At 39.6% G+C, this 13,249-nt stretch overlaps 1 protein-coding gene across 2 annotated transcripts in view; it reads left to right on the plus strand.

Annotated features, from left to right (window-relative positions):
- Window positions 1–13,249, plus strand: part of LOC130176158 (zinc finger protein 469) — a 183,783-nt gene that overhangs the window by 101,205 nt on the left and 69,329 nt on the right. For both annotated transcript variants that reach the window (XR_008828840.1, XM_056387093.1), the window contains exon 4: window positions 2,691–2,740. The gene's annotated coding sequence lies outside the window, so the exon portion shown is untranslated. The remainder of the gene's footprint in view (window positions 1–2,690; window positions 2,741–13,249) is intronic.

Consider the following 13,249-nt stretch of genomic DNA (forward strand, 5'->3'; position numbering starts at 1 on the left):
GTGAAAAACGTGTGCAGCTGTTATAAAGTCTGTTGATCAGTTTTTTTTTTTTTCTTTTGCCTGGGTTTCACATCTTTGTGCTCAACCGTGAACTCTGACAGTCCCCCAGCTCTCACACTGACTGTTTAGATTGAGTATAGCACTATTTGGCCTTCACAATGCAGCCACAACTCAGCAGGGCATTCCCCTGCCGAATTCATTGAGAAATGTTTACCTTCACACTCTTAACATGCTGGGGTGGTCCCAGAGCGTGAGGTTAATGGGCATAAGTTGCAAGTGCTCAGCTCTGTGTATACTCAGTTCTAAACTCAAAAACAGAGGAGTGCAGAGGTGTAATATCTGCCAAACACTGTACATGTGCAAAAAGAAAACCCCAATACCAAGGCGACACTTAAAATGGATGCCTGGCTATTAGTGTGCATTGCTTTACCTTTCACTGCAAAGATGGTTATAATTCATATGGAACCTCTGGTATGTGGAACAATATGCGGCACAGATGTTTGAGGATCTCATTGCGAACATGAACAAACTCATTTCTTATGTCTTACTGTGCGCGAGTGCTTGGCTTGTGTTGCTGAGAATGTGTTTGAGACTACTACACAGAATAAGTCGCATTTTATGATTTACTCTGGTGTTGTACTTCTGTGATTTACTCTTTGTAGAGGACATTTATAGTGTTTATATATGGACAATAAATATACATTATTTCAGATTGTTATTAAAAAAACATTAATGTCTCATTGCTGGTTTATTTGTGCTATGATTTAGGTTGTGCACTCTAATTTTTAATGGATATAATACTGCACTACAACAGGGAACTTTATATCTGTAAGCTTGTCTTCTTAGTATTTATGCTCTTTTCTGAAGCAAAAATAGTTTAAATGACCTGTCAGGTTCAGAATCTTTCTAATGGAAAGGGACAATTAGCTTCTGTCAACCTTGGGCCTGAAAACTTTACATATTGTGGCCTCCCTAAGCATGTACAGTACATGTGTTTGAAATGAATGTGATAAAATCTTCTGAATTGTATTTACAGAGGGGGATGATCATAAAGATGGTTTGTGTAATTTGGACTGACATCTTGCTTTTGATGAATAGATTCAGTTGAACTCATGCTTTTAGGACATGGATATGTTGTGGCTGCTTCTCAAGGAGTCACTGTGGACCTGCTTGATACATGTCTGAGATAAAATACACAGTGTGTCTGTGCCAGTGTGTGTTTGCACATATGTATTATTGTCTTGGCTTTGATGTTTTTGTTTGGTCTTAGTCATCATCCTGCTTTGGTGAGTCCTCTGGGGGTGGGGGTGGGGGTGGGTGGGGCTTGTAGCTGTGTGAGTCATAGGAATGACTGGGGTGTGATGCCCAATCCTCATCAGCAGTCATTGACATAAGAGAGTCTGTCATTCTCTGCAGGGTCGATGAGCTCACTTACACCCACCAGGGTTGTGGGAACTATGTTAACATTGCAAATATATACACACACACACACACACACACACACACACACAGCTGGTTAACAAAAAAAAGCAGTCTTGCAAGTTCTTACAGACACAAACATACATCAGTACATTACTCACAGTCCTCTGTCTGCTAACTTCTTTTGTTCTTTGGGTCTTTTTCTTTTATTCTCTGTAACTCTGTTCAGGTTGAGGCCACATGTGCTCTGGCGGAGCTTTGAACCTGTGTAGGATTAAGCATGTCTGTCTAGCTGGCTGGACTCATCTGAAAGCAGGGCATGACACTGCTGTGGCAGCTGACTCTTTCTGCTCCGCAGTCAAAGTGAATATGCAAATAAAAGATAAGTTGAGTTAAGAAACACGGATGGAATTAAACAAGAAACTGACAACATTTCCACACAATAATGTCACATACAGTATATGTAATTAATGACGTGAAAAATGATAATGGAATACAGCGGGGGAGTCGATAATTTACTGTTTGTGAGGCACTGTTGTGCATTCCTTTTAACAATATGATATTTCCAAATGCATTGCTTTATTTTTGTCCAGGTAGTGTGAACTGTGACTAATACCACCTGTCATAAAAGCCGAATCACAATTTGTCCATGAATAATCAATTCTAAGAGGCTTTTTATTTTAATTATGGGTGTATTTTCTTTTTGTCTGATGTGTTGCCAGTCATTTCATTTCATTTCAGCTCGTGATGGAAACACACCTAATTTGTGGTGTATTGCTTGCAACATCTTCAACTGCTTTGTGTCTCTTCTGCATACATCATAGGCTGCAAACAGATGACAAAGGTGTACCGTCTCCGTTCAGGCCTCTTTCAATAGCAATTTATCCAAGTTACCAGGTCAATGCGAACACATTGAGAAATATGCTGCAGTTCACTCCAAACTGTTTAATTCTTTCCAGGAGGTGAAAAAAGGCCTGTGGTGGTAAACCTCTCATAGTTTTAGAGAGAATAAACAGCAGATATTGTGAAGAAATAAATAAAGCTGTAAGAAAAGCAATATAGAGGAAGTTTTAATTATGCGCTTGTTGCTATTTTGTATTTCCAGCTCAAAGTGGGAAACTGCTTCGATATTAAAGGCAATCACAAAGGAAAACAAAAATATAGAATTCACAAAATAACCCCAGAAATACCCGGAGTCCTTTTCCAAGACCACAGATTGACATTTTATGAACCCTATTTACAATAACCTACTCTCTCTCTCTTGTTTATAGGTGGCATTTCTTTTCAAACAAAGGCTGACTGACGTATGACGCCATCAACAGTGAGTACAACACACACCTGGTCCAATCCTTTTATGTTTATAACAACTGGAGAATCACAAAGTATCAATAGGAGGGACGACGTGACACAGGCCCTCCTATAGAATGGTTTGGCATATGTTGTTATAAAAAATTCTCCCTCCCTCGCCGGTATCTTTTCGTCTACGTCTCCCACGTGTTAACGCCCATCGCTGACCACAGCCAATAGGGGATAATGCATGGTTGACACTTTGCCCCTCCCTGTGAGATGTAAATCTTGTTTTTCTCTGCTGACCACCACGCTCCCAGGAAAAGACAACAGCCTTCCAAATGACACGGTTGTAGACTTCCGATTACAGCCCTGTCACTTACTCTACCGATGTGTAAACACATGATGGAGAGAGAGACAGAGAGGGGGACAGTGAGGGACAGAGAGAGAGAGAGAGAAATGTGCTCTGGTGCGTGGGCTGCCTTTTGTTTGCCTCCAGACGTCAGACCTTGGGTTAGATGGGCTAACATAAAACAGTTAAACCGACATGATGCCTTTAGTTAAGCTGTCTCACTGCACAAGCCCTTTGGCTTTCAAGGGGCTGAATGATTGTAAAACAATAGACATAACTCATTTCATTATAACGAGGTGTCGTCAAATTGCCTATACATTTCACTCCTTCTGTTTTCTTTCTGTCTTGTTAAAAGCAGCAGCAGTAGCAGCATCCCAAGCGCTTATATGTACAATATTTTGATTCCTGTGACAGCTGAGGAATTTTTGTCATATTTTCTCATACCCTGTTATTCTCATGTACTGCAGTACCTCCTTTAAAAGATGTTTAAAGATTAGATTTTAAATGAGACATTTCTGAATTATGGCCATCCAAATGATTATTACAATAGTTTCAGCCATCCACAGCATCTCTATGATCCTGTGGCCTGTGAGGAGACAGTACTAGTGCTGGCTTCGTACTTGGCCTCCTGACCAAAAGTGTGATAATTTTAGACTCAAGTCTCTCACATGGTCTGGAGCAAGGACGGCATTTGGAAATAAACTTGGAATTTAGCTTAATTGCAGTTTACAGATTTAGGAGGGGCAGTGTTCTCTTCTTTATTTTCTTGCATAAATAGAGAGTGACTGGAGGCCAAAGACATGAGGTTTCAAAGCCACAAAAGAGGTTAAAGAACGTCAGAGGCAGTGAGGACACTTTTGAGCCTGGATCTTAGCTCTCCCTAAGGCTTAGCCATGCTCTGTCCCTGATGGGAGATCTTTCTCCCCACTCACCAAATCCATCAGATTTATGATTCCATCCAGGCTATTAGGTTTCCTCAGTAAAAGTTAGTAGGCTAGTTTTTGCCGTAGGAGGTTGTAGGAGTCGCAGGAGGTTTCAGCTGGGAATCCTCTAGCGTTTTTCTTCAGCTGGATCCCTTAACAGCAAATGAGTCGTCCTCTGTGGTCCTCAACTTTTGACAGCTTCTCTGTAACACACTGTCTTTGTCCAGATATTTCCCATAACCTCATTACTATTATGTATAATTGCTCCCAGTCATTTCATTAGTCTTTTTTTCCCCCTGTATTTTACAAAAACTGACTCCCTCACCTGATTTGTAACTTCTTTTTAATTTAAGCTTGTTCATATCTGTGTGATAAACATTAATAACACTTCGAGCCTGTGTTGTATAGTGTGACAGCACGGTGTGATTTATAGCTTATTAAAATGATATCATGGAATTGTTGCCGGGACGTAGCAAACAGATGGAGGGAGGAAATGTAATGGATGTGTTTCAGGTGGGGTAACAAGGGACAGGACATAAATTGTGAACCAATTCAACAGATTAAGAGTCTCCTTGCTTCTCTTGCTGCGTGGTCTCTTGGTGTGAAAGATTGACTGTCTGGGCCTCCCTCAAGCTTCCTTGGATGACAGATCATATAAAGATAAATCTAGCATTGAAACGCATTCACAAACATTTGTACTTGATGCACAACTTTGTACAATTTGTATTAATGAAAACCTTTACCCGTGCAAGCACACACACCTACGTATACACATTTGTATGTACACACACGCACAGTGCATGTTGGAAGGAATGCCCCTGCAGTTAAGGTAAAAGCTATATTTTGGAGACAAATGATGAGAAAAATGTCTGCTAATGGTGTGCTATGCTGGAAAGTATGCCATCTAAACTGCAATTTGTCCACATTAGCTCGAAGCCATCCCTGCCCCAGACTGCAAAAATAGTCACTTCAAAGAGGAGGTAGCTCAAACTCAAGAAAACAAGACCTTGACATCGGGCGGGACTTTCATCACTGGAGAATAGGGTCAGGCAGATGGGTATGTGAAGAGACGCGCTGGGAAGAATAAGTAAGTTTCAAGAAATGAGACCACGGATCTTCAGATAGGAAGAGTGTGTAAACTTTTGAATAGTCCCAAAGGATAAGACAGTGTGTGATTTTGGGATGAGTGATTCAGGGAGGAAATGGTGAGTGACTAGGGCCTATGGAAAAATGTGTTTAATAGAAAAACAGGAAGGTAGGGAGGAAGGATGGAAAGAATGAATAGTCAATAGAAGTTATATATTTCACCGGTTGAAATTTTAGGTCAGCTGATAATGTCTCAGTATAAAAGTTCATGGGTGGATTAGTGTTTCAGTGATGCAATCATTGAGTGGTGTGAATGTGTTGTGCAAGTGCAGGTGTGAATGAGTCATAACTGATCCCCCCATTGCAAATTATTCTTTGTAGGTGTCAGTTTTTGCACACACATTCACTCGTTTTTTTAATTCTCCCAATTCTTTTTTGGCTGATTTATATTTCACTCTGTTTATCTGCAGCGCATGAAGAAAGGACCAATGTGTAACCTCTCCATTCTTAGTGGAATAGGCAGCCAACACAACCCTTTTGCATCTACTATAAGACATTGAAAAAAGTTGAAGTCAATGGTTGGGCATAGATACATTTCAATTATCCCTGTCTCGTGCCTCAAGTCAGTGTTTTCTGTATTTAAATAGGACCCTGATCTTTACCTTAGTCTAGGGTCTCCATATTTTCTAACCCCAAAACCAGGACTGTTAAGTGTACTGCATGTTCATGCAAGTGCACATGTATGCTCTTAATGCACACGCCACAGGCGTATTCATCAGCATGGGGGACAATTATGTCAGTGCTTAGCACACCTTTCAACACAATGGTTGCCATGAATGCAGCATTTTCGTTGCCGGGCACCTTATGAAGGAAGGAGTAAGCCGCCTGGAGCTCTATAGAAAAGAGCGACTGTCTCTTCGGCATGAAAGCTAAATGTTAGCATAGTGAATGGTTCTGTCAGAAAGAGCCACCAGCGTCACAGCGATGATGTCTATGACTCACAGGCTAGCAACAGCCTTGACAACGACTCATTGATGGACAAATGTACAAATCAATTGGTGTTTCAGATGCATACTGCACTGCTTATGTTTTTATATTGGGTTAGGTAATAATGAGTGGGACAGAACATGATAAACGATAAGTGCTAAACACAAGTGTAATGTTATGATTAATATTTTAATTGTGGTGAAAACCAGAACAATTTGGCATTGAATGTTGAAAACTGGGACATTTTAGCATTTTATGGTAAATTGACATGACACAGGACACCCAGTTTGAATCCAAGATAATAGTCCCATGCTAACAGGTTTGTAAGGTTGCACAAAGCTACAATGGTACTTTAAGCTAAATGCTAAAATAAGCTAGCTTACATATTCACAATGACAATTCAAACATTTGCTAATTAGTGCTAAACACAAAGCAAAGCTGAGGCTCTTGGGAATATCATTAGTTTTGATTAGTATTAACCATACACAAATTTGGAAAAGTTACAGGATCACCAAAGTCATCCCTTCCTCCTGTGGGGAGTTTTAATGTCTGTACTAAATTTCATGGCCACCCATTCCATAGCTATTCAAATGTCTCACTCAAATCTATAGTTCACTGTGATAGAAATAAAACCCGATCAGCATTACATTTAATCCAAAACACAATAGCCAGTGTTATCAGTTGTATATGCATAACGTTTGAAATACTGTGCGTTTGGCTCAGCCACAGTGTAAATGATACTCTGCCTCTCTCTACCTGCCCCTATCATTAGGCCTTTGTAACATGATTTGCTTTGAGTTTACATTCTAATCCTTACCTGCTCTTCCTTTTGACATCTGTAACTGCAGTTTAAGCGTCTGCCAATCCAACATTTCACCTGTAGTATTTAATGTTTACCATCCAGAGGAGGCCCTTTATAGCAGAGGGTTAACCTGTCAGTATGAATGGTTGGAGAACACCTTGCAGAGGGATTGATGTGAGTCAGTTTTGATACTGTTTTTGTTCTTCCTGTTCATTAACCACCCCCCACCCCCCCACCCCCCCACCCCCCCTCTCCCTAGCTGGTTGATTGACAGATGAGAGTGACTCTGGGGGTCACTGGGCGTGCAGACCTGAAGGGTGGAACCAGTTTCATGACCCGACATGTAGGCTGACACTCCAGTCTAATGTTTGCTGTTGACAGACAAGTGGTTTATTAGTGTGGAGTGTGGATCTCTGACCCAGATCACACTGTGGAGCACATAAGAATTCATGACTAATCAATCAGTTACACTTTCCCTTTTCTGACCTGTGGTGAAATTAATACATCATATCTTTTTTTATCATAAACATATCAGGGATTTTATTTAATATCTCTAATCTTCGTAATATTAAAAGCATAATCTGGTTTTGAGGGAACTGTGTTCAAGTTTTTGAATAAAAAAGATTTCACAATTTATTGTGCAACAGTGTTGGCGTCTGCTCTGTTGTTTAAAAAACAAAGCATGAAAGTTTAATCTTATATTTTGCCCTCACTGTGCAAACTTTGAATTTAGTTGTTTCACATCAGTGGAACATATTAACTAAAATTTGCAAGGCCAATGTATAAGTGACTGTTATCTAAATATCCTAATTTTGACATGTACAAGTTCTATTTGCTGAAATCTTTTACCATGCATCTTTAAGATCTGACAATCTGACATTTGCGGGTTTCAACAGAGTACAGGTATTTTATCCGTTCCAGCCGATCTCCCCTAACTCTCACTCAGGTACTGTAGCAAACAGAGAAAAGCTTTCGGTTCTGCTTTGCTGAAATCCTGCAGTATGCAGGGAAGTATGAGCATGATTGAAGATGTCTAAGTGACTCTTTTTAAGTAACTTTTTTCCGTGAGCTCACTCAATATATGAATTTCAATTATTTCAACTTTAGAGAAACCAAACCAGTGGATTTCTTTACATGCTTGAAATTGAGCTTTATGGGGTTATTATTCAGCCATTTGTGAGCATAAATCCAGCTTTTTGGTTGTGTTTACACTAGGCTCGTCTGCTGCATATGTTTAAAAAGGAAACCCAGCCCATGTTTTAAACACAGTTGTAGGTTGATTGAGGAGTGTGTATCCCAAAGATGACCCCTCTGGCTCCGCCCTCACCTTCACTTCACCCCAACCATAACCCCAACAATGTTCAAAATACTCCGACTGTGTTACTCTGAGCAAAAAGTAAAGTCACGCATAGTTTTACGCCAAGGGTTAACCTTTGGCTATAAACTTAAACAGGTAAATTATATGTCTCCAAAATTACAGTCTTTATGCAGCTTTGATTTTTACGAACTGCAAGATGACCACAGTGAGTAATACAACAATGAGAGCAAGTGAGCTGAATGTAGCTCTGGATTCAAAGACTAGTGCATTTGAAGAGGAATATAATGATTACCTTTACATATATAATTGACTTGGCGCCATTTTGTTTAGATATTTGAATGAATGTAATGTAGCCTAAAGCTCTCGAGCTAAGTCACTTAAAGGTAGTGACTCAAAGTCACTATAGTCCTCTTCAAGACTCAGGGTTCAGTGCCTTCAAAACCTACTATAACCATCATGGTAAATATTTAACCACTTAAAATGTCATTGTACTACATACAGTGGGCAAGCTCTGAGACAGAGACACAGTCCTGTCTGAATTTGCCCAATGGTCATGTCTGTCTTCTGCGACCAGAGACGAAATGAATCTTGCTTTATTGATGCGAAACTCCAGAGAACGTGCTAGAAACGTATAAGTGAAAGTAGCGATATCAACATTGATTCCCCATGTGTTTGGTCACATTTTCTTAACAAGAGACCCCCGACATGAAGCTGTAGATAAAATCTAGACATACATTGTTTGAGTATCAGTTTCATATTTTGAGACCGTTTGATGTATTATTAGAATGGTAGTAGACTCCCACTCCTACACCTGTTTACAGTCTGGACAACTAGATAACACAGGCCTTAGAAATGATGTATTGTAGGCAAAACTATGAAACTGAATTTTTAACATTTTTAGTTTTGCAGTACAGTAAAGGTAGAGGAGCAGACCTTTACAAGTGAAAAACACCATTGTTATTATTACCATCCACGCTTCAACTAAGTGATATTGTGCATTTGTGTCAACTACGTCTTGACATTTTCTCACCTTAAACCATGTCTGTGATATCCTTTTATTCAGTTTATTACTGCAGTTAATTTAATTTTTTTCATTTTGAAAATAACATTGTGTCCAGAAGCTAGTTTGCTCTTGTAAGTTGGGGTTATTTAATGCCACTTTAAAGGTTTGTTTTTATTCATAAGCAATTGATTGTGTTTGAAGTTTTCAGATTCACAGACTGAGACTTGCTGACTATTTCAGTTTTCTATGTGACATTTAATTTTAACGCATTGTTTCCATTCCCTATCATAACTTATACTATCAGTTACCACGGCTTTCAGGCTCCCCTTTCCTTGTGGCTTTTTGCTGTCACTCATCTCAAATGAAATGATATCAACAATACCATCAACCCCAAGCTAGGGCTTGTTAAAGTATAAGCTTTGCCCCCACTCACTCCATGTTGCCTCCAGGGAGAAGTGAGATCATCACCGTTTTCTGCACATCGTCAGGGATATACATATAGACTCAACCACAGATACAGTACACACACACACACGCACTCACGCACACACACAACCACACAGTCTTATTGCACTGTCCGCATCTCCAATATAAATAAAAGAATTGTGTGTTACAACAAAGGCCCATGATCTGTCATACAAAGCATTCACATGTCATGTCTCTCTCACCCTCTCCACTATTTCCCCTCAAGCACTGTTATGACAGTACATTATTCAACCCGCAATGAAGCTACAGATAGAGGTTAAAGAAATGCGTGTTCATAAAGGAATCCATGGAGAAACAAAATGAGGGAAAAATAGTTTGGTTTTTTTAGTAAAAGGTGGTGAACCATAACAAAAATATAACATATATACTGTGTATATATATATATATATATATATATATATATATATACAATATACAATCTACAAATATACATATAACCAATACAATTAATGTTGTGAGCAAGATAAAAGGGGATATTTGTTAAGGATTTGCAGTACTTTCTTAGGCTATTTAACTAATATTTCTTCACATACAGCCTTCTTTTTGCAGAATAAACTCTTGCTGTTCTATAAATGTCTTCAACCAATACCCCCAGTTCAACAGACAAAAGCTTGCTCTGTTGTGCGCCTTTGTTTTCCAGACATGCCTCAGAACAGTATGGTACATCAGCACTTACATCTGTAATCTAAGTAAATTCTTGACTTAATATAAAAGTTCTGATGGTGCAAAAATCTGCTGTGCATCATCTCACTAAGTGATCAAGCTAACTTTTGCTAATTAGCAAGCACAGCTGAGAGTGTCATTAGTTCTGCAGGTATCCCGATGAAGACACTAGATGAAAAATCACCAAAAGTCAATAATAATAATAATAATAATAATACATTTTATTTAAAGGCGCCTTTCTTGGCACTCAAGGACACCTTACATACAATAGGATACATCATCTGGGAATCATAAATATCTGTACAAAATTTTGATCTTGCTTCTGGCCCTATAAAAAAGGTCAGTGGATCCCAAAAATTATTTGAAATCCTGCGGTGACCATTAATGTCTGTGCAAATTTTCATGGAAATTCACCCAGTAGTTGATGTGTCAATCCAGATTAAAGTAGTGGATATTGTTACCTCTGGAACCATGGTGCTAGCCTGAAGCAGGGGGTTTCTTTTTCTTCATTTCATGAGGCACTTTCCTGGCATAAGAGGATCAAATGGGCTCTATCACCCTCTCCATTTAATTTGTTCAGATGCACCATTGTTGAAATCATTCTCAAGCAAAATGTTCTCCATATGGAGAAAAAGGACTGATAAAAGGATCACAGTATCATGTCAGCAAATTTCCAAAAGTGATGAATTGTTTTCTTGACTCATTCACCCAGAGGACCGTCATTATTGACCATTTTAATCATCAACTATGCTCTCACTGCTACTTCAAACTAACTATTCCCAATGATTAAACAAGTACCATTAAAGACCAGAAGAGAAGTGTCCGTCATTTCTCTATTCTCTGTTGTGTTCTCTATGTCCAGAGTATTGTGCCTTGAACTAAGTACCATTATATAACCCCAGATGGTTCTCTGGCGCCTCTGCTCATCTGTAACATGTTCATGGGTCCAGCCGGCACACACACACCAGAGCATGCAGGCGGGCCTTTGATGTCTCTCCCCTCCTGGGCCTCCTCAAAAGGGTGATTCTCCTGAAGTTTGTCCAGCCTTGATGCATCTAGCTGGATGTTCTCCAGGTCTGATGGGGAATGGAACGCTACTGATTTAATTCCCTGCATCTATGCAAACAATATGTCACCCCAGGGATAAGCTATGGCACTCGTGTTGGCCTTTAAGTTTAGAGCTGCAAGCATCCACAAGCACTTGTGCACTGCAGGTCCAGTTATTGTCTCCCTCTTTAGGCCCCCAGTCTCAAATAATGACAGTGGCTGCCAATTCCAGACAGCTTTTCACATTTTTACTCACAGTAATTCACACCAAAGGCAGAGGTGCCCTTATATCCGCGCCATATGCTGCACTGTGGAAAGTGCATGCTCAGATGTTTAAGCATAGTGTTTTGGGGGGGTTTGGCTATTTGCCTAAGGCAGGTCTTAATGATAAGACATCTGTGAGATGTATTTAGCTGCGTTGATGGATGTTTACATAAAGTACCTGCCAAGTGGCATAAGAAGAAGATGTTTTGTTTTTGTTTTTTTTTATGGAGCCACTTCACTGCAATGTGGCACCATACAAAAACTGAAAATAAGCAGTGGATTGCCACGTGTATGTTTAGACATATATGTCTTTTTAACATATGTATAGTGCATGTGTGTGCACAGATCTTTGTATGTAATCCAGGGGGTAAAGGAAAGTAAAATATTGTGTTGGCTTTACTCTGTTATGCTCTTGTCGTGAGTCTCAGTGAGAGGAGGTTGGCTTGACTCTCTTGTTTTGGATAATTGTACGCTGCCGAGGTCTGTGGTCCCCTTCTCTGTCTCCCTGTGGCCTAGGCTGCAAGAGCCATATTTAGGTTGCACGTCCTCCTCATCCTATCCTGTCTCATCCCCATCCTGTCCGACACACCCCCACAACACAGCAAGGGGGCAGACATAGGGACAGCAAGTGGTCCTGAGGCCAAACTGTAGGTGTCTGAGCAAAATGTACAAAGTTACTACTACTTGTAATGACTTCTTCAGTACTGTTCAAAATCTTTGTTTTGGACCTGTTTTGTGGACATGAAGTTGCATGGTTTGGTTACATAAATGTTTTTTAGGGAATTTATGAAACCAAAAATATTTCAAACCATGCTTTAGCTGTTCTAGTGTTATTTTATTTTTGCAGGTTGTGCTCATTTTCTGTGGTATTATAGGGCATTGCAGCATGTTTATGAAATGAGATAAATTCGTACTTTAGATGGTGCAACTTGACTGCAAATTAGACTAATTTTCCACTGAATGAAAATCATGAAGTGGGATTGTATTCATTGTAATATTAAAGACAAAATTAGCAACATAGCATAGAGTTACTGGGTGTTCAGACCAAAAATAACACTGTTAAAAAAAAAAAAAAAAACTGAAAAAAAAATATAGACTTACGGACAGCCTTGCGGTTGTATGCCTCTACCAAGCAGCCAAGTTGCAGGAAATATGTTCACAACCTCCCCTTCCTGAGGTACAGTGTTGAATAATAACCTGAACTGTTTTTGAGTTGACCTTTGACCATTTGGATCGAAAAAGTCATCATGTTATCCTATTAGTCAACTGTGTCATAATTGACCTTCACCCTTGACCTTAAGATATTACTGAGGCACAAAGCTCTAGTCTTATAGGTGATAATTATTATATTGCACTCACTGTTCTCTTGAGGTCGTTCATGAGTCACAAAGATGGATGTTAAGATCTCTTGATATGAATTGTCAGTCAAGTATCTAAACTATAGGTTAGGGTTACAGGTTATGCTTAAAATTAAAATCTATAAGCGGTACATATAGGTCCTTGCAGGCCCACAATGTGCTGTGTGCTGTAGTGTGATCGTGCATGGATCACAAGCCATTGCCTGCATCAACTCGTATGCCTGTCTCCCGCGGCGAATAATAGTAGGAGCAGG

The sequence above is a fragment of the Seriola aureovittata genome, chromosome 10 (genome assembly GCF_021018895.1).
Source record: "Seriola aureovittata isolate HTS-2021-v1 ecotype China chromosome 10, ASM2101889v1, whole genome shotgun sequence".
Taxonomy (NCBI): Eukaryota; Metazoa; Chordata; class Actinopteri; order Carangiformes; family Carangidae; genus Seriola; species Seriola aureovittata.